Source organism: Dipodomys spectabilis, unplaced genomic scaffold (assembly GCF_019054845.1).
Source record: "Dipodomys spectabilis isolate Male_0828 unplaced genomic scaffold, ASM1905484v1 ptg000143l, whole genome shotgun sequence".
In the NCBI taxonomy this organism is placed as follows: Eukaryota; Metazoa; Chordata; class Mammalia; order Rodentia; family Heteromyidae; genus Dipodomys; species Dipodomys spectabilis.
Window position 1 is genome coordinate 1569059 of NW_024870820.1, and position 19798 is coordinate 1588856.

The window sequence follows — 19798 nt, forward strand, 5'->3', positions numbered from 1 at the left end:
TTAAGCCCTGGGATCAACAGAAACAAAGATATAAAATAAAACATGGAGTTAGATATTCTATAATGAAACATAATTTAACTACTCTACATTGTTAGAAAGACTAGACATCTGGGTTAGCTTTATAACTTACCATAATAAGGGATGTTATGGACTTATTGAACAGAAATGCTTATTCAGATTTACAAGTTTGAATGCTTCAGTATATGTTCAGTTGGTTTTATTGCTTTGGGAGCCTGTGACAAGACAATGGCAAGATGGGGATTATGTCAAATAGAAAAGTTTTTTTACCTAGATCGATTAAAATATAAAATAAGAAAGTAGTTGAGAGTCTATGTTCTCATATCTTTCACGCTGAAGAACTTAATCTCCAGAACTATTCAGATATTCTCCACAGTCTAGGAGGAAATAGAAAGTCATTTTTCTTTAACACATCTCTCTGGGGCATTCTAAATTCAATTGGCAACACCTTCACAAATGATAATGACTTGTCCAGGGGAAGAAGCAAGTAGATATTTCTGCAAATTCTAATCAGAACTCAGCAGACTAAATATTTTATGGAATTCCTATTGAAATATTTTCTTGCAGACGGAGTGGGTCTTATAATAAAAATGTGGGTATCTGTGTGTTTGTATGTGTGTATGTGTGTGTTTGAATAAATTAATATAACAATGTAGCATAGAAAAGTATTAGTGGGGCTGGGAAAGTGGCTTAGTTGTGGAGCCCTTGCCTTGCATGCATGAGGCCCTTGGTTAGATTCCTCAGCACCACATAAACAAAAAGAAAAAAGCCAGAAGTGTCGCTGTGGCTCAAGTAGTAGAGCGCTAATCTTGAGCTGAATAGTAGAGTGACAACGACCAGGTCCAGAGTTGAGGCCCCATATCCGGACCCCCCTCCCAAAAAAAAAAAAAGTAATATAGAAAATCCCTTGAATGGATCAAATTGTTTAAAACGAATGTAACTGTATGTAAAGTAAGATCTGCACATACTTAAAAGGAAAAATGCTACAGTATTAAATCACAAAAATCATAATATTCTTAAAAATTCTGAAATGTAATTAGTAATTCCAAAATATCCATAATGAGAACTAAACACTACTGACTTAACAAGAACAAAATGTGCAAATTATAGAATCTGAGCAGTGTACATGAGTGTATATAATTTAAAAATACTCCATATTATACTGTTTTTAGAAGACTGAATGTGGATTATCTAAAGGAAAACATCAGCACATTATATAAATGAAATTAAAAATCTCATGGTAAGAGAGAATAATAGTAGTTTGTGCAAAATAATAATTTAATAAATGGTGGTCAAAATCTAGTACTGACTAAATTGTATACCTAAGTAGTTCGATCGAAAGAAGACCCAAGTTACTCGAGCTGATTTGAAACTTTGGCAAAGTAGTAGAATACAACTGCAACATTATTATGGATGTTGACTCTGGCATGGAATTCATTTCCTCTTTGATCTGACAAATGAATATATGAAAGAACATAACTTCTCCAACTAAATATCAAGACCTAACTAAACATAGCTAGAAAAGTCATCATGCAATCCGTATTGCAACTGGGATAAAAAGAAAAATCAGTCATACTGATTCTGTATTTATTTTAAATGTTGGCTTTTTTCATAAATTATTTCCTTTGTCTTGCATTTTTAAAACATTGTGTTAAATGATTTATATCTTGGTAACTAATTTTGGATGCTTCCTTAAATTTTGTTCTGGGTATAATATCTCACTTCAGTTCCTAACCCAAGAAATGTTGTTTACAAAACAAATGCTAATAACCACCATTTATAATACACAAAATCTCATAAGCGTGATTTCAGGAAGCATAAGTTAACATTTTGATATCATGTTCTCATGACTGATCAGGCCTATCTGCATGAGTAAAGTTGTACCTAGATTCCTCAGCCTAAATTTAGCCACTGTTAAAAAATGTTTATACCTTTATCGGTCACCCATCAGAGGTTAAACCTGAGTATAAAATCTAAGGAAAATAATAAGGTAAGAATTTAGCTCTTCTGGATATAAAGTAAACCACAACGTAGCATAGAGTAACTCATTTGACTAAAGTCAACCTATTTCTCTAAAACATATTAAGCATTCCCTTACAATGTGTATTATTCTCAAGAAGGGAATGAAGAATGTGAGAGGACGACTAAGCAAAGTATTGTCTTCAAATATACATAATTTGGATTTAACTCTTTATTTCGTTATAGGCATTTTTGATAAAAACTTTCTGAATAATTGATTTCCTGGTCAGGTATAATATATACTAGTTACATATATCAAACCGCATTCAGAAAATGGTATATAATAATTGAGTAGAAAAAATTCAATAAATAGCAAAAAGTATATACATATAGGGTAATATTTTGAAGAGTTAATTGGAAATATTCTAATATAATAACTTGAACAATTTCACATTGACAGTAATTATCTAGAATACTTTAATGCTATTGGGACAAGATTGTCCTTCTAAATGAGCAAAACCAATTTCTCCTTTTACTTTATCAGGGAAATATCTGAGCTAAAAATGGAAATTAACATATGAATCTATGACAACTGGAATGAATTTTACTATTTTTTAGCAAATATTAATTTCAAAAAAGTATTTTATTGTGTTATAAACATATATCCATATAATGTAACTTGTTAAATTTTATTCCTTTTATTAATTTCATTATCCTATTTTTATACATATATTTTATTATGTCATCATACTAACTTATGAAATATTTGAACATATTTACTCCACAATATTTCTCCTCATGTTCTCTCTTACTTTCTTCCAAACTTAATCAGTTCCATCTTTTACAGCTGTGTCATTCATTTTAATTTCTGGGTCTAGAGTCTGCATATGAGAAATCTAATATTTGATTTTCACAGTATCGCTAATTGCTTTAATATGAAAGTTTCCAATTCTATTTTCTTGAAGATGATATGATTTCATAATTATGTGTGGCTAAATAATATATCATTGTGTATATATATGTGTGTGTGTGTGTGTGTGTGTGTGTGTGTGTGTGTGTGTGTGTGTGTGTGTGTGTGTATATATATATATATATGTATATATATATAACAGTTTCTCTCTTCAATGAGTGATTAAGGAACATGTAGTTAATTCTGTAGTTATTTATGCTTTTTTATGTGGGAGAAGGAAGGATAGAAATAATGATGTTTGGAATAAGAAACATGCTCTTTAGGCAGGCACTCTACTATTTGAAACATCTCTCAGTTGCTCTTTCATCAGTATTTCAATGATGAATTGTATTTAAAAATAAAATTTAATTACAATTGCAAAGGTGTTCTTTTTCAGTATATATATTATTTTTTATTACAATGTTACATTTAGTATGTCATGTGAGTATGGGGATGTATGTGAGCATGAAAATCTAGGCCTGTTTGTACATGTAGCTGACTTGAAGGAAACAATGTATGTGAGATACAGGATTCAAATAAAAGTTTGAGAAATGTAAGTTGCTAAATTGATGTATATGTCCAGTTTGTGGAGTGTGATTTCAAGATCACATTTTGGTAGGTTTTATACCAAGTAAATAGATGTTTCTAATCCAAAATCATAAGCAATAAAACAACAACTCTGTTTCATAATCATTCAGTCTTAGTACTCCAGACATTGCAATAAATGGAAAAAATGATTGAAAGTATGGTGGGTCAGTAGTAAGCCTTTAGACACTCTACTTTTTCCCCAAAATCTTCAGATGTACTTTTTGGATATAAATTACAAGTATATTGATAAACATACAGATGTAATATGGTCTTATATATGTAAATATATGTTTATATTATAAATAGATCATATATTAACTTATATTTTAAATGTGTATCACAAATATTTATTTATATTTAAATGTAATTCATCTCATCATACATACATACACAGTCAGACAGATAGATAGATAGATAGATAGATAGATAGATAGATAGATAGATAGATAGATAGATTGATAGATAGATAGATAGATAGATAAATTTTTTTTGGTCAGTCGTGGTGCTTGAACTATGGGCTTAGGTGCTGTCCAAACACTCTTCAGCCCAAGGCAAGAGTTCTACCGCTTGAGACATAGCGCCACTTCCAGTTTTCTGGTAGTTTATTGGAGATAAGAATCTCATGGAATTTCCTTCCTGAGCTGGCATTGAACTGTGATCCTCAGATCTCAGCCTCTTGAGTAGCTAGGATTATAGGCATGAGGCACTGACACCCGACTATACTTATATCTCAGATTTGTTACTGGAACAAATGGTACAAAAATTATTATTTTTATCATGAAAGGACTTCACCCTGACAGGTATAATTACAAGAAGGAAAACAATAACTATTCACAGTGGCAAAAAAATCCCTTAGGTGCCTAGCAAGACAGCATGTGTTTCCACACACTGCATGTGGTGTGAGCAGTTTGCAACCCAAGCGACTGTGGAAGATATTGGACCCTAAAAACCTGACAATTGCATAAACACCGCCCTCTATGACAGATTTAGCAAGGCCTATCTTAGAGATTCTTGTTAGGGACATGATGAAAAAATTTATAGTTTAGTTGTGATTACAGAACTCTTTAACACATATCACTCAACCATTAACCATATTTAGCATTGTTTCTATTGCTCTAACATATTTTCTTGGCTCAGTAAACTGTTTTTTGTTTGTGAAAACTTAGCTGTTCAAAACATAAACATGAGATTTTAATATTTTTGAAATTACTGCCTGCATAATGTTGTATGAGATGAGCTTCTCTTTAGCATATCATAGGAATAAACTTAATCTGATTCAAACTTGGGAACAGATAGCTTGTTCTCTCTCCTAGAAAACCATCTATATAGACTTCTTTACATGTAAACAGATCCTCATTTACTTGCAAAAGTCTGTCAGTGAGTCAAACCTAACTCACGCAAGTGAGGTAAATTCTTCTCTCATGCTTTCTTTACATTAAAAATGGTAAGAACTGTTCAGTAATGTGCAATCATTTTAATATGAAGTGTGACTCCTATTTTCCATAATATGAATCAAGCAGAGGAATCAGTTTAAGATGTGAAAGAGATTTAAAAAGAGTCTCAGACCTTGAAAATTGTCCTGGGTATGAATTTTTGGAGAAATATCCCTTTTCAAAGACAAAGGACTAATTTTTTTAAAATTATGCTGGTACTGGGGTTTGCACTCCTGGCCTTGAGCTCTATCTGGGCTTTAAATCTCAATGTTTGCTCTATACCTCCCAAGCCACACCTTCACTTCTTCCATTTACCACAAGTGGAGAAAAGAATATCTTAGGTTTATCTTATTGGAATTGCTTCAAATTGCAATTGTCAAATTTGAACCTACCGACTATCTAGGTGTAAGCCACTGGTGCTGTGCTAAAACTCACTTCATAAGAATAAAAAATCACAAAAAGAGGAGAAAAAATATTTGTTCAATTATTTATGTGTTGTCTGATAAACCAAAGCACTTGCTACTGGAAGAGAAAAAGAGAGAAGATGGAGATGAATATGTAGGAGAGAGACACAAAGAAAGAAGAAAGGAAGGGAGGTTAAAAGAGGGGAGGGGAGTGGAAGGGAGGATACGAGAGGAGCGGGTAGCTGAGTACAATAGTCTACTCCTCACTAAGGTTTTTTTGGACAATCAGTACCTTTGCATTTATGTAGCCAAAGCTTTTTATTTTTGGTAGTAGTAAGCTGAGATATAAAATAACAATTTACGGGTAATAACATGTTAGTTTGCTTCCTTCTGCACCAAGGAAGCCACATTTAGGTTACTGTCAGAGAGAAGGCAAGAGTAAGCAATTGAAGTGATTCTGAGAAACAATAATTGACATGCCAGGAATGCTCCCTTGTATGGTGAAGTCAAGCATCACTCTTGTTCTCTGTTCCAGTCTTCCTCTCAACAAGAACAGCAGAAACAAAAGAGGAAGGAGATATCTGAGTAATGATCATCTCTCTGTTTACCCTCATCCCTTGGTCTCTCAAAAAATGAAACGAAAGGAGACTTAACCTGAACTAGTGGGGAACTTGAGAGGAAAAAGTTCAGTCTAACTTATTGTGAAACTTTAAAAATAATTCAAATACTGAAATAAAACTTCTTAAATTATTAACAAAAAATAACTAGAAATTTATCGAAAACTTAGAAGTCTACAGAGCTCACTACATAGTGGAATCTGAAAATTGAAACTGATTCCTGCTTCTATCATCAGAAATTGAAGATCGTCCCTAAACGTCCAATACTAGTTAAATTACCCTTGACATTCACTTATACTTTGTGAATATAATGCGGAAAATATGACTTTAAATTTAGACTGCTGAAGTGATAAGCGATGGGAATTCATGATGGATAACATAATGCTGACAGAATGGAAATTATTTCCCTTCCATCTTCATTGTGTAGAGAATAAAAATGCTCTATTGGATGGCCCTGAAAGTCCAATTCTAAATTTAGGACAGAAGGTGAATAGTAAAGATCTATCTTAGCCATTCTGAGATTAGAAATGTGGAGAAATATGCTCATTTATGTAGGTCAAATATGGAAGAGAGGATGTGGCAAGCCCATATCCAAATGCCAAATTAGAGATATTTAACAAAATACCATGAAGTTGAAACAAGTCTTAAAAGGGGATCTGGGCTAAAAGGGAGTAGGGTAGAAGAATGTAGAGGGAAATGGTGGACTAATACATTCATAACATTCAATGTACACATGTCAGAATATAAGTAGGAAACATGAATGGATAGGTGGGGTTGGAGTAAGGGAAGGAAGAAAAATGTGAAGTTTAACAATGATCCAGATGCACTGTATATTGAAATGCACATACACTCTATTCAACACTGACATGATGAAGCAAAACCCCTTTGCACAACTAGCTAAACACAAATATTTTTGAAGTTTTAATATTCAGAGTCCTGAAGCATAAACCTTTAGAGATAAATAAGAAGAGAGAATTGGCATATTGTTGAGGCTTGTTTCCCTTTCAATATACTAAATTTAATGTGTCAATTCTGCTGCAAATATAAATTTTATTTTGCCTATTCTTTTAAGCAAATTGCTTAAAATGTAGAGAACCAAATTCCAATATCCCTTCATTTCCAATAAATAAATCTTTTGCACCTTTAAGTTTCTCAGTTATTTCTAAATTCCTTAATGCAATGCATTATTGGAACTATTTTCATTCCATAGTTAAATTTATTTTTTTTTTGTTGTTGTGAAAATACTGTACAAAGGGGTTTCAATTAAATGGGCAAGATAATGAGTACATTTCTTATCAAGCATTGTAGCCTCCTCCTTTGTTTCCCCTTCCCATAACTTCCCGTCCTCTCCCTGCTCCCCACCCAATCCTCCCCCCCACCAAAATTTTGAAGTTTGTTTTCGACATAATGACTTGTACATCTCATTGTTGTAATTGGTCCAACTGTATCCCTATTATTTAAACGATTTGTTTTTTCCCTTCCCCTCCACAAATTATACCAACAACAAGTACAGTGAAAGCAGGGTTTGTACAGTGGGGGAGGGACATACAAAGCAAAAAAGAAATAATCTTATAAATGTGTTAGAAACAATCACATGAAAGGAAAAAACATTTGAATATATAGCTTAACATCAACTTGTCTGACAGTTTCTGTGTCTCAGACATACACTAGTTATTGCAAATAATGGAAACCATGGCACTTATGTTTCTTTGGGCCTGGCTTACGTCACTTAATATATTTTTTCCAAGTCTTTCCATTTCCTAACAAATGGGGCAAATGTCATTCTTTCTGATGGAGGCATAGAATTCCAGTGTGTATATATATACCACATTTTCTTCATCTACTCATCTACTAAGGGGCATCTGGGTTGGTTCCATATATTAGCTATGGTAAATAATGATGCAATAAACATAGTTGTGGTGGAAGCTCTACTGTGGTCTTTTATGTGAACATTTGGGTAAATACCCAAAGTGGGATTGCTGGGTCATAGGGGAACTCTATTTGTAGACTTTTGAGGAACCTCAATACTGATTTCCAAACTGGTTGAACAAGTTTACACTCCCATCAACAATACAGTAGTGTTCCCTTCTGTCCATATCCCCTCCAGCATCTGTTATTATTAGAGTTCTTGATTATAGTCATTCTAACTGGTGTGAGGTGGTATCTCAATGTTGTTTTCTTTTATGACTAGGGAGGTTCAGCATTTCTTCATGTGTCTATTGGCCATCCTTCTTCCTCTTCAGAGAAGGTTCTCTTTAAGTCTTTAGCCCACTTATTTATTGGGCAGTTGTTTCTTTGAAGATTTGTTGGGTATTTAAATTTTTGAGTTACAGGTATATTTTAAATATGAGACCCTTGTCCATTTTATGGCCAACAGAAAGCCCAATCCGTGGGCTTTCTGTTAATCTTGCTAGCTATGTCCTTTGCCAGGCAGAAGCTCTGCAATTTTATGCAATCCCATTTGTCCAACCTTTCTTTGATTTGTTGTGTTTCTGGGTCTCTATTAAGAAAATTTCGGACTGTGCCAACAAGTCCTAGGGTTTCTCCTATTCCATCCTGCAATGTTTTCAGAGTGTCTGCTTTGAGTATGAGGTCTTTTATCCATTTGGAGTTGATTCTGGTGAAGGGCGGTATTTAAGGTTCTAGCTTTAGTGTTCTACAAATTGTTAACAAATTTTACCAGCACCATTTACTGAAGAGACTGTCTTTCTTTGATTCTATTTTTTAGCTCCCTTACCGAAGATTAAATGGCTATAGGTCTGTAAGTTCATTTCTGGGTTTACAATTCTATTCCATTGGTCCTGAGGTCTGTTCTTGTGCCAGTACCAAGCTGTTTTGATTACTATGGCTTTGTAGTTGAATTTGAATGTAGTATTGATATTCTTCCAGCACTGTTCTGTTAAGGATCATTTTTGCTATTCAGAGTCTTTTATTGTTCCATATGAATTTTTTGATTCCCTCTTCCATTTCCTTGAAGAATGAGGTTGGAATATTGATAGATATCGCATTGAATTTGTAGATAGCCTTTGGAAGTATTGCCATTTTCATGATGTTGATCTTTCCCAATCCAGGAGTATGGGAGTTTTTGCCACTTTCTAAGTTCAGTTTTGATTACCTTTTTCAGTTTTTTAAAGTTTTCATCATAGAGGTCCTTCGCTTCTTTGGTTAATTAAATTCCTAGGTATTTTATTTTTTATGGGGCTATTACGAATGTAGTTGCTATCCTAATTTCAGCCACTCTTTTCTTATTGTTGGCATACAGAAAATCCATTGATTTTTGAGGATTAATTTTATACCCTGCTACTATGCCGAAGTTTTGAATCAGCTTGAGTAATTTTGGAGTGGACTCTGTGCGATTCTTTAAATACATGATCATGTCATCTGCAAAGAGGGAGAGTTTTACTTCTTCTTTCCCTATTTGGATCTCTCTTATATTTGCATCTTGTCTTATTGCTGTAGTTAGGCATTCCAATATTAGACTGAAGAGAAGTGGAGAGAGTGGGCATCCTTGTCTCATTCCTGAGTTAAGGGGAAATTGTTTTTTACCATTAAATATAAGGCTGGCTACAGGTTTGTCATATACAGCCTTTATTGTATTGAGGAAGGTTCCATGGATTCCTCATTTTTCCAGAACCTCCATAAAAAGGGGTGTTGGATCTTGTCAATTGCTTTTTCTGCATTTATTGAGATAACCATGTTGTTCTTATCCTTGCTTCTGTTGATGTGATGAATTATATTAATTGATTTGCACATATTAAACCAGCTTTGCATCCCTGAAATGAAACCTGTTTGATCGTGGTGTATGATTTTTTTGGAGGAATTGTTGAAGTAGATTGGCCAAAATTTGGTTGAGAAGTTTGCATCAATGTTTATCGAAGAAATGGATCTATTGTTCTCTTTCCTTGATGAGTTCCTTCCTGGTTTTGGGATGTGTGTTATGATGGCCTCATAGAATGAGTTTAGTAGTGAACTTTCTCTTTCAGTTTCATTGAAGAGTTGGAAGAGTATTGGTGTGAGCTCTGCTTTGAAGGCCTTATAGAATTCCGCTGTAAAACCATTTGGTCCTGGGCTTTTCTTAGATAGGAGGTCTCTTATTGCTGTTTCTATTTCAATGCTTGATATAGACATTTTAAAATACTTTGATTCATCTTGGCTTAGTTTTGGCATGTCAGTATTTGCTTGGATAAGGTCCATTTCTGCCAAGTTCTCAAACTCATTAGTAGAAAGGTTTTAGAAGCATTCCCTTATAATGTTCTGAATCTTAGTTGTTTCTGTGATGATGTTTCCATTCTTATCTCTGAGTTTATTTGGGTGTGTTCTCTTTTTTTTCTGCTAAGGGTGTGTCATTTTTGTTACTTTTTTCGAAGAATCAACTCTTTGGTTTCTTGAAACTTTCTTTTTTTTACAATCCAATTCATTTAATTATGATTTAATTTTAATTATTCATTTCCATCTACTGGATTGTGTTTAACTTGCTGCTCTTTTTCAAGGAGGCTCAGATGTCTCATTAAAGTGATTTCAGGTCTCTCTAATTTGTTGATGTAGGAATTCAGAGGTATAAACTTGCCTCTGAATACTGTGTTTGCTGTGTCCCAGAGGAGCTAGTAATTGGTGTGTTCATTTTTGTAGAATATCATGAACATTTGAATTTCCTTTCTGATCTCTTCCATGACCCACTCGTGATTCAGCAGTGTGTTGTTCTGGATCCATGTGTTACATGACTTTCTTTGGTGGCTTTTGGTGTTAAGTTCTAATTATATTCCCTTGTGGTCTCAGAGAATGCAAGGTGTAAATTCACTGTTTCTGAATTTGGACAAGTTTGCTTTGTGGCCTAAAATGTGGTCTATTTTGGAAAATGTTCCATGTGCTGCTGAGAAAAACGTATTGTCTAATGCTGCTGGGTGAAATATTCAGTAGAAGTCGGTTAAATCTAGTTGGTCTATGCAATTGTTTATATCTGCGGTTTCTCTGTTGAGTTTTTGCGATGTTTATTTATCTAGTGGGGAAAATTGTGTGTTAAAGTCCCCAAAAATTAATGTCTATTGATCTTTGTGGGAGTTGAGGGAAAGTAGTGTTTCTTGGATGAATTAGGGTGCTCTGTTGTTTGGCAAATAGATATTTAGAATTGTAATATCCTCCTGAAGGAGTGATCCCTTAATTAGTATGTACCGACCTTTTCACTAATTTTAATTAAAAGCCTATTTTATCTGATATTAGGATTGCAACTCCTTCCTGTTTATGGGGGCCGTTTGCTTGGTAGATTTTGTTCCAGCCTTTAAAATCAAAAATGTGTTTGTTTTTGTGGGCAAGATGTGACTCTTGAAGGCAGCAGATAGAAGGATCTTGCTTTTTAATTCAAGTAGACAGACTTTGTCGCTTAATTGGAGAGTTAAGCCCGTTAATGTTGAGAGATAGAACTGAGAGGTATTTGGGAGTTCCTGCCATTTTATCTAACTACTTCGGGGCTGCTGTAACTGTGTTCTTCCTATGGTTCTTGGATTCTCAGTTTGGGTGCTCTTTCCTGGCCTTTATTGTGGTCTTGTTGGTTTTCTCTGTGTAGGACATCTTTAAAATTCTTTTGTAGGGCTGGTTTGGTGGGGATATATTGTTTCAATTTTTGTTTGCTATGGAAGGGTTTTATTTGACCTCCGATTACTAAGGAGAGTATAGCTGGATAAAATATTCTTGGTTGATAGTTGTTTGTCTTTAGGGCATGGCTTACACCATTCTAGGCTCTTCTTGCTTTGATTGTCTCTGCTGAGAAATCTGAGGTGATTCTAATTGATTTCCCTTTATAGGTGATTGATATTTTCTCCATGACAACTTTAAGGATCTTTTCCTTGTTCTGAATTAATCCTTTGTGCATTATAATGTGACAATGGGATATCTTGTTCTGGTCTAGTCTATTGGGAGTTCTAAAAGCTTCTTGTATCTGAATAGACCTATCTTTTTGCATGTTTGGGAAGTTCTCTGCTAGGATCCTGTTAAACAAATTTCCTAGACCATTGACTTCTGGCTCTAGGTGTTCCTCTACACCCATTATCCTCAGATTAGGCCTTCTAATGGTGTCTTCCAAGGGTTGAATGTTGAATAGATCTATGATATTTCTTGGATTTGTCTTGGATGGTTGTATGTTCATTCTCTATAATATCTAGGCTGTCTTCTATCCTCAGAATTCAATCTTCTGCATGGCCTATCCTACTATCCAGACTTTCTACTTTTTTTTTTCTTTTCCTTCGAGTTGGTCAGTTTTTATGGCTTCTAATTCTTTGATGGATCTTTGTTTTAGATCTTGTATGAAATTCTTTCCTTCCTTAATTTGGTGTTCAGTGTTTATTCTCAAATCACTTGGTGGATTGGTTATGGTTTCCTTGGACTCCCATTCCTTCTGTTGGGATCCATTCAGCATTCCCTTTGTGTACTCCCTGACTTCTATCAGCTCTCTCTTTATGGATTCCATGAATGCCTCTTGTGATCTTTGTCTATGCTCATCCCATTCTTGCAATTCCTTTATTACTCTTTGATTAGCTTCCTCACGTGCATGTAATTCCTGTAGTTCTCTTTGACTGATCTCAGCCTACTCACACAATTTCTTTATTTCTCTTTGAGTGTTCACAAGCTGGTCATGCAATTCTTTTCTCTATCTTTGAGTAGCTTTCTCACACCTATGAGCTTTCTGTTTTGACCTTTGGTTTGCCTCCTCTCTCTCTATCATGCTCACACAGAGTCCTTTGCAGATTTTCAATTTTTTTTTTACCATGTTTACCATTAGTGTTTGTAAAGCTTTTTGGGAGCTCTCCACTGGATTATTCACCATCTGTTCTGTCCATTATTATCATGAGTGGGAGTTGAGATACCCGGACTTGCCATTTTTCTTGTATTTTTCCGGTTTATTCTGCCCATTTGGGATGAGAGTAACACCAGTTTGTGCTAGAAAACTATCATAAGGCAAGCATCAACAAAGTCTGTAGTTGCACAGTCAAAAGCCTGCAGATGTAATCTAGTTCAACAGATATATTTTTCAACATAAACAACTATGTATTAATAGGCTATGAACCACAAAGAAGAATTTGGCAAACCAGAAATTATTTAGTTTAGGGAGAGGTGTGGATATAAATAAGAATAGAGGGATGTGGAAAGGTAGAGGGAAATAAGTTCAATAGAATGATAGTAGAGACTGAGAAAAAAAAGAAAGAGAAAAAGAGACAAGCAAAAATAGTGAAACAAAAATTAAAAATTAAAAAGTGAAACACTGAAGAATGATGCAAATTAAAAACGCAATATTCAGAGAAGGACGGGAATAGGATAAGAGAAGGGGAGGGATAGAAAGGAGACGTGAAAAGTTAAAAAATAAGAATGCTTAAAATTTTATATAGGTATATAGAGGTGGTATGGCTATTAAGGAATTTAATTCTAAGAGGTTTTGAATTCAGTAATAAATTTCTGGATTAAGTTGTACAAGGGGGGATAATGTCTAATAATTGACTACAGGTATATCTGAGAATGAGGAGAACAGCAATTAAATCACGCAAAGAAGAATGAATGAGAAGAAAAAGTGAAAAGAATGAGAAAGAAAGGAGGAAAGGGTCAAAAGGTCAGTAGAGCTAAACAAAAATGAAAAAAAAGCACACACATACATAAACCCCTAAAATAAAAATTAGAAGAGGAAGAGAAAAAGTTAATAGAAAACAATTTTTAAAGTTAAATATTAAAAATTTTCTTACTAGAGACCCAGAAAAACAAAAAAAATCAAAAAAAGTTTGGACAAACTGGATTGCATGCAATTGCAGAGCTACTGCCTGGCAAAGGACATAGCTAGCAAGATCAATAGAAATCCCACGGATTGGGAGAAGATCTTCATTAGCCATACAACAGATAAGGGACTCATATCTAAAATATACTTGGAACTCAAAAAATTAAATCCCCCCCAACAACAAATCCTCAAAGAAACAACTGCCCAATAAATAAGTGGGCGAAAGGCTTAAAGAGAAACTTCTCTGAAGAAGAAAGAAGGATGGCCAATAGACACACGAAGAAACGCTCAACCTCCCTAGCCATAAAAGAAATGCAAATCAAAACAACATTAAGATACCACCTCACACCAGTTAGAATGGCAAAAATCAAGAACTCTAATAACAACAGATGCTGGAGGGGATGTAGACAGAAGGGAACCTTAATTCATTGTTGGTGGGACTGTAAACTTGTTCAACCACTTTGGAAAGTAGTATGGAGGTTTCAAAAAAGACTCCACATAGAGCTCCCCTATGATTCAGCAATCCCACTTTTGGGCATTTACCCAAATGTTTACAAACAAGACCACACTAAAGCTACCAGCACAACTTTGTTTATTGCAGCATTATTTACTATAGCTAAGATATGGAACCAACCCAGATGCCCCTCAGTAGATGAATGGATCAAGAAAATGTGTTATATATACACACTGTTATTCTATGCCTCCATTTGAAAGAAGGACATTGGCCCCATATTTTAGGAAATGGAAAGACTTGGAAAAAATTATATTAAGTGAAGTAAGCCTAGCCCACAGAAACATAGATCCCATGGTTTCCCTTATTTGCAATAGTTAGTATATGTATCAGTCAAGCAGAAAAGGTCAGATAAGTGATGTTAGGAAAATGAACCCTAAGATATGTATTTAAATGTTTTTTTCTTTCATGCATTTGTGTCTATTGCATTTATAAGATTATTTCTTTCTTGCTTTGTATGTCCCTCCCCCACATTATAACCCCTGCTTTCAATGTATTTGATGTCGGTATAATTTGTGAAGGGGAAGGAGAAAACAAATCATTTATATAAGGATACAGGTGGACCTGTTGCAACAATGAGAAGTACAAGTTGTCATGTCAAAAACGAACTTTACAACTTTGGTGGGGGGGTGGGGGCAGGATTTGGTTCCGGGGCAGGGGGAGGATTGGAAGGGATCGGAAGGGGAAAAAAAGGAGGTGGCTACAATGCTTGATAAGAAATGTACTCATTATCTTGCCCATGTAATTGTAACCCCTTTGTAAAGTTTTTTCACAATTAAAAAAAATTAATTAAAGGTACCAAAAGAGTTCTTTGCTTTTTTTGGGTGAGATGGGAAGATCCTGTATTTCCCTTGTGTCCATATCCAGTCTCTTTTTGGAGTCTCTGGTCTGCTTGTGGTGTTTTATTTTCCTGTAACTTTATTGTTTTCTTAAGTCAGGTTGTTTGAGTAGGCAGAAAAATGCTTTGCTTTACCCAGGATATTGTCATCCTCCTTCCAGGCTAGTTCAATGGGAGGGATATCTGCTTTGAGTATCCCAAAAGAGGGTGATGGCTGTTTCTTCTACTTTGGAGATGCTGTGATGGGGTAGGTTCTGGGTAGTGTTGAGGCCTTTCATCGAACAGTAGCTTTGCTCTGAGGGGCTAGCTTCTGAGGTAGTCACAGAGCCCAGCCAGGAGCCATTCTCAGGGTTTACTGTTACTGAATTTCAATTGATTGTCTAGACTGTTGTTGGGAGGGGCAGTCTGTGGCTCTGTTTATCCAGTGAAGAAAGCGCTCCTGGGGCTGTTGCAGGCCTGGGCTGGGTGAATTTTCCCTGGGTGGAGCTGAGCCTGGAAGTTCAGGTTAGATTCCTGTGAACTGCTAAATGACTTTTTGTTTTCATCCAAGGACTGAGTTGGAGCTAGCTGCACAGCCAGGCCTTTGCCAGTATCACAGAGGGAGATCTCCAGTAGTGGGCGGGGAGGGGTATCCTTCCCATCTCTGTTCCCTGAGAAGGAGTGAGGAAGTCAGGCTCCTACTCACACAGGAGTCTGGTTCCTGGGTCATATCTGGGCCTGTGGTCTGAAGGATGAAGATGTCTGCTCCTTGTCAGTTCTTGCTGGTGTTGAGTAGAATCCTCTTGCTTACTGTGTCTGGTGCCTTTGTCCTAGACTCTCTGTGTTGCAGGTATGGTGGCTCCGGCCACGACCGCCCCTGCCACATTCGCAAACATGGCTGTTGGCAAGTGCTCAGATTTGTCTCCTTGCCTGGATTTTTCCTCTCTGGCCTACCACTCTGTACTGTGGTTGCACACTTGGTGTGATTCTCTAGCTTAGGACTCTTCACTGGAGCACTGAAACTGCTTTCTATGTGAGAGCTTGTTTAGCTTCCAGCTTCTCCTCAGCTATCTTCTCGGAACCCTAAATTTAAATTTTAAATGACAAATTCTTTTCAAATCCTTTCACTCGGGAAGAGGTGTGGATAGATAAGTGATATGGGCAGAATCAGAATTATTCAGAAGGTTCTAAATGGATGTTTACCTAGTTTTCTCTCAGCTGGATCATAGAATACAGACTGTCCTAACTGGAAAAGTTAGCCTTCCGAGGTTTTCTGCATATAAACACTCCATCAACATTTTGACTACCAAGGTATTAGTACCTGGTCACTTGTTTTTTTTTTTTTTTTTTTTTTGTCGGTCATGCAGACTGAACTCTGGGCCCTGGCACTGTCCCTCACCTTTTTAGCTCAAGGCTAGTGCTCTACCACTTGAGCCACCGTGCAGCTTCTGGCTCTTTTCTGCTTATGTGGTCCCGAGGAATCGAGCCCAGGGCCTGATGCATGCAAGGCCAACACTCTACCACTGAGCCAACCTTCGAGCCCCTCCATCAACATTTTATTAGAGAATTATTCAAGATTAGCTATATGTTGATTGATAGTGACTGATCATGAGAGAAAGTTGAGGGAAAACCATCTACACTTCAGTGAGGTTCTGATTTGTGCTTCACAAAATGTTATGAAAGCTCTACATGAGAAATCTAGCAGCTGCATGTCTAAAAAGTCCTTGGGTTGTTACATTTTCTGATATTGTCTCAATTCAAATACTTCTCCTTGGAGTTCCATACTATTTCAATGATGCTGTATTAGCTCCTCATTACAATTTGCAGACTGGTCTTTTTGATGAAATTTGTGCTTTTCAAAATTGCTCTCCAAATTCCTTCCACAAACTGCATACAAAATTTATCTGTAATAATTTGTATCTGTTTATAGTGCATATACATATAGAATGTAGTAAAAATTCTCATAGCAATTATACTGCACTAGCTTGTGGGCAGATTCTAATGTAAATAATATACTGTGTTCATGTAGAGTTTTTGAGTATCCAAAGTAATAAGCCTGTGGTTCTAAAACCAATACCTTACTTATATTGAGTGACAAATACATCTTCATATAAGCAGAGAAGTTTGCCTTGTATCTTTTTAACATATATTTTTATTATAAATACTGTATAGATGGGTTACAGTTACGTAAGTAAGGTAATGAGTACATTTCTTATTGAACATTGCTATCCCCTCCTTTGTTTTTCCCCTACCATCCCTTCCCTTCAAACCTCTCCACCTCCCCCCTTCACCCATCCTCTGGTAGAGTGTCTTGTATATTTCATTGTTACATAGGTCAACCAGTATCCTTATATCTTAAATGAAGAAATGCTGGCTTGATTTATGCTGATTCTACCTGTGTAGACACATCTAAAATCACTGGGCAAGTCCAAGAGCACATAAATGCCATCATTTTTTTGTCAGTTGGTATAATTGTGTTCTACACATTTATTGATAGGTTACAAATTATTCTCAAACTTTAAAACATTAAAAATACTTTCTTTTTTTTTCTTGTTTTCTTGGCCAGGAAATCAGCAAGACCTCAGTCAGCATTTCTCACATAGGAATTTTCACATGGGTTAGTTAAATGTATATGTAGAGTCCAGCTTTCTGAGGACTCACTCATCTGCCTAGGAATTCATGCTGGTTGTTGGAAAAAGAGCTCAAGTAAGGATGCCATTTAAACCCTTATTACTTTAGTCTTTACCAGGGTATTCTCCTGCTACTTTGGTTGTTGAGAGTGTCTACAAGAGAAAGCATTACCTGAGGAGCAGGGAGACACCATATGAATTATACTTACTGAGGTTTCCAAGTGACTTGTTATCACTTGTACTGCATTTTGTAAGTCAAATCTCTCTAAAACTACCTGTTTTAAGAGATAAGAGGAGTGGTAAATGAACTCTTAGGGACAAATACATCTTCAATATATATTGTTCCAATATTCCGTTTAAGTCATATTCAATAACTGGTGAAAATTGTGTTGGCTGAAATTATGTGTCTTTCTCCATGTCTGCATGTATACATGTGTATATGTATGTGTGTGAATAGAAACATACATGTGTACATCATAGCTTATATCATCATTTATTCCTTGCTAATAAATAAAGTAAGGAATTCCTAAAGTTTTAACAGAAACTGTGTAGTTAAAATCTTAACTCTTCACTCTGCTTCTTTACACAAAGACTTTGCAACTTCTCATTAATAAAGTTTTCATAAACTCTGAAATGTACATACTTAGTACTTAATGTCTGCTACCAAAAATCTTAAATACTTTACAGAAAAGTTTTAGACCAGCCAAACAGTCCTATTTTTGGTATATATAAGCAAAATCCCAAAATTAAGCATATTTAAAACATTAAAACTTAAGAGTTGCTGCAATGTTCATTTTGACAGGTGCCTTGTGTAGAATAATTGAATTCTTCCTCCTACACATCTATTGAACTACAAATATCAGGAATTATTTTGTTTTTGGAATGTCTATATTGATTTTATTCTTAAATGTGTGCTTATGTAAGAAATATATGATTCTAAAATTTCACAACTATTCTTTTGAACTTACTTTTTGTTGAATTGTCCAGTTTAATAAAATCAATAAAAATTATACTTTCTATATAATAAATGTACTCTGCTCAATTTAGCATCACATACACTAACATTGGAATGATACAGAGAAGATTAGCATGCACCGTGCACAAGGATGACATGCAAATTCTTGGAGCGTTCCATATTTTTACAACAACAGCTGCTGAAAGGTATGTGGCAACAAAGGAACCATACTGCCTTCTTGGTGGGAGTGTAAACTTGTTCAACTACTTTGGAAAGCAGTGTGGAGGTTCCTCAGAAGAATCCACATAAACCTCCCCTATGACACAGTAATCCCACTTTTGGGGATTTACTCAAATGATCATAAACAAGACCATACTAAAACTACCAACACAACGACAGTTATTGAAACATTATTTACGATAGCTAAGATATGGAACCAAACCAGATGCACCCATTAGATGAGTGGATCAATTAAATGTGGTATATATACACAATGGAATTCTATGCCTCCATCAGAAAGAATGACATCTCCCAATTTGTTAGGAAATGGAAAAAAAAATATTGAGTGAAGTAAGCCAAGTCCAAAGAAACATAGGTCTCATGATTTCCCTTATTTTCAATAACGAATTTATGTCTGGGATAAGCAGAAAATTTCAAAAGATATGTGAATATAACCAGATCAGATGATGTTAAAGAAATTGAACCCCAAGATAGGGACACTAGTGGTTTTTTGTTTCTTGCTATTGTTTCTAACGTACTTATAATGTGCGATGTCATTTTTTTTTTGGTTTCTCTGTATGTTTCTCCCAATGCTATAACCCCTGTTTTCTCTGTATTTGAAGTTGGTGCACTTAAATCTTGTATGTATGCTTCTCTAATTTGGGGAGGGGAAGGGAAAAAATGCTCAAATAGGGATACAGGTTGACCTATTGTAACAATAAGATGCACAAGACACTATGTTGAAAAATGAACTTTACAATTTAGGCAGAGGAAGGAAGGGTAAGGGGAGTGTACTTGTGGAGGTGGGAGGGAAGGGATGATAGGGGAAATATAAAGGAGAAGGTAACAATGCTTGTTAGGAAACGTACGAGTTTCCTTGTTCTTGTAAATGTGACCCCTCTGCACAGTATTATTACAAAAAAAACATACAAAATGTTCTGAGAT

The 19798-nt window shown here is 35.4% G+C and overlaps 1 non-coding gene across 1 annotated transcript; it reads left to right on the forward strand.

The window, feature by feature from the left end:
* Positions 1-18708: 18708 nt before the first annotated feature.
* Positions 18709-18820, forward strand: LOC122117543. The gene has a single exon (XR_006149194.1). It is a non-coding gene; the product is annotated as a U6 spliceosomal RNA (small nuclear RNA).
* Positions 18821-19798: the final 978 nt, after the last annotated feature.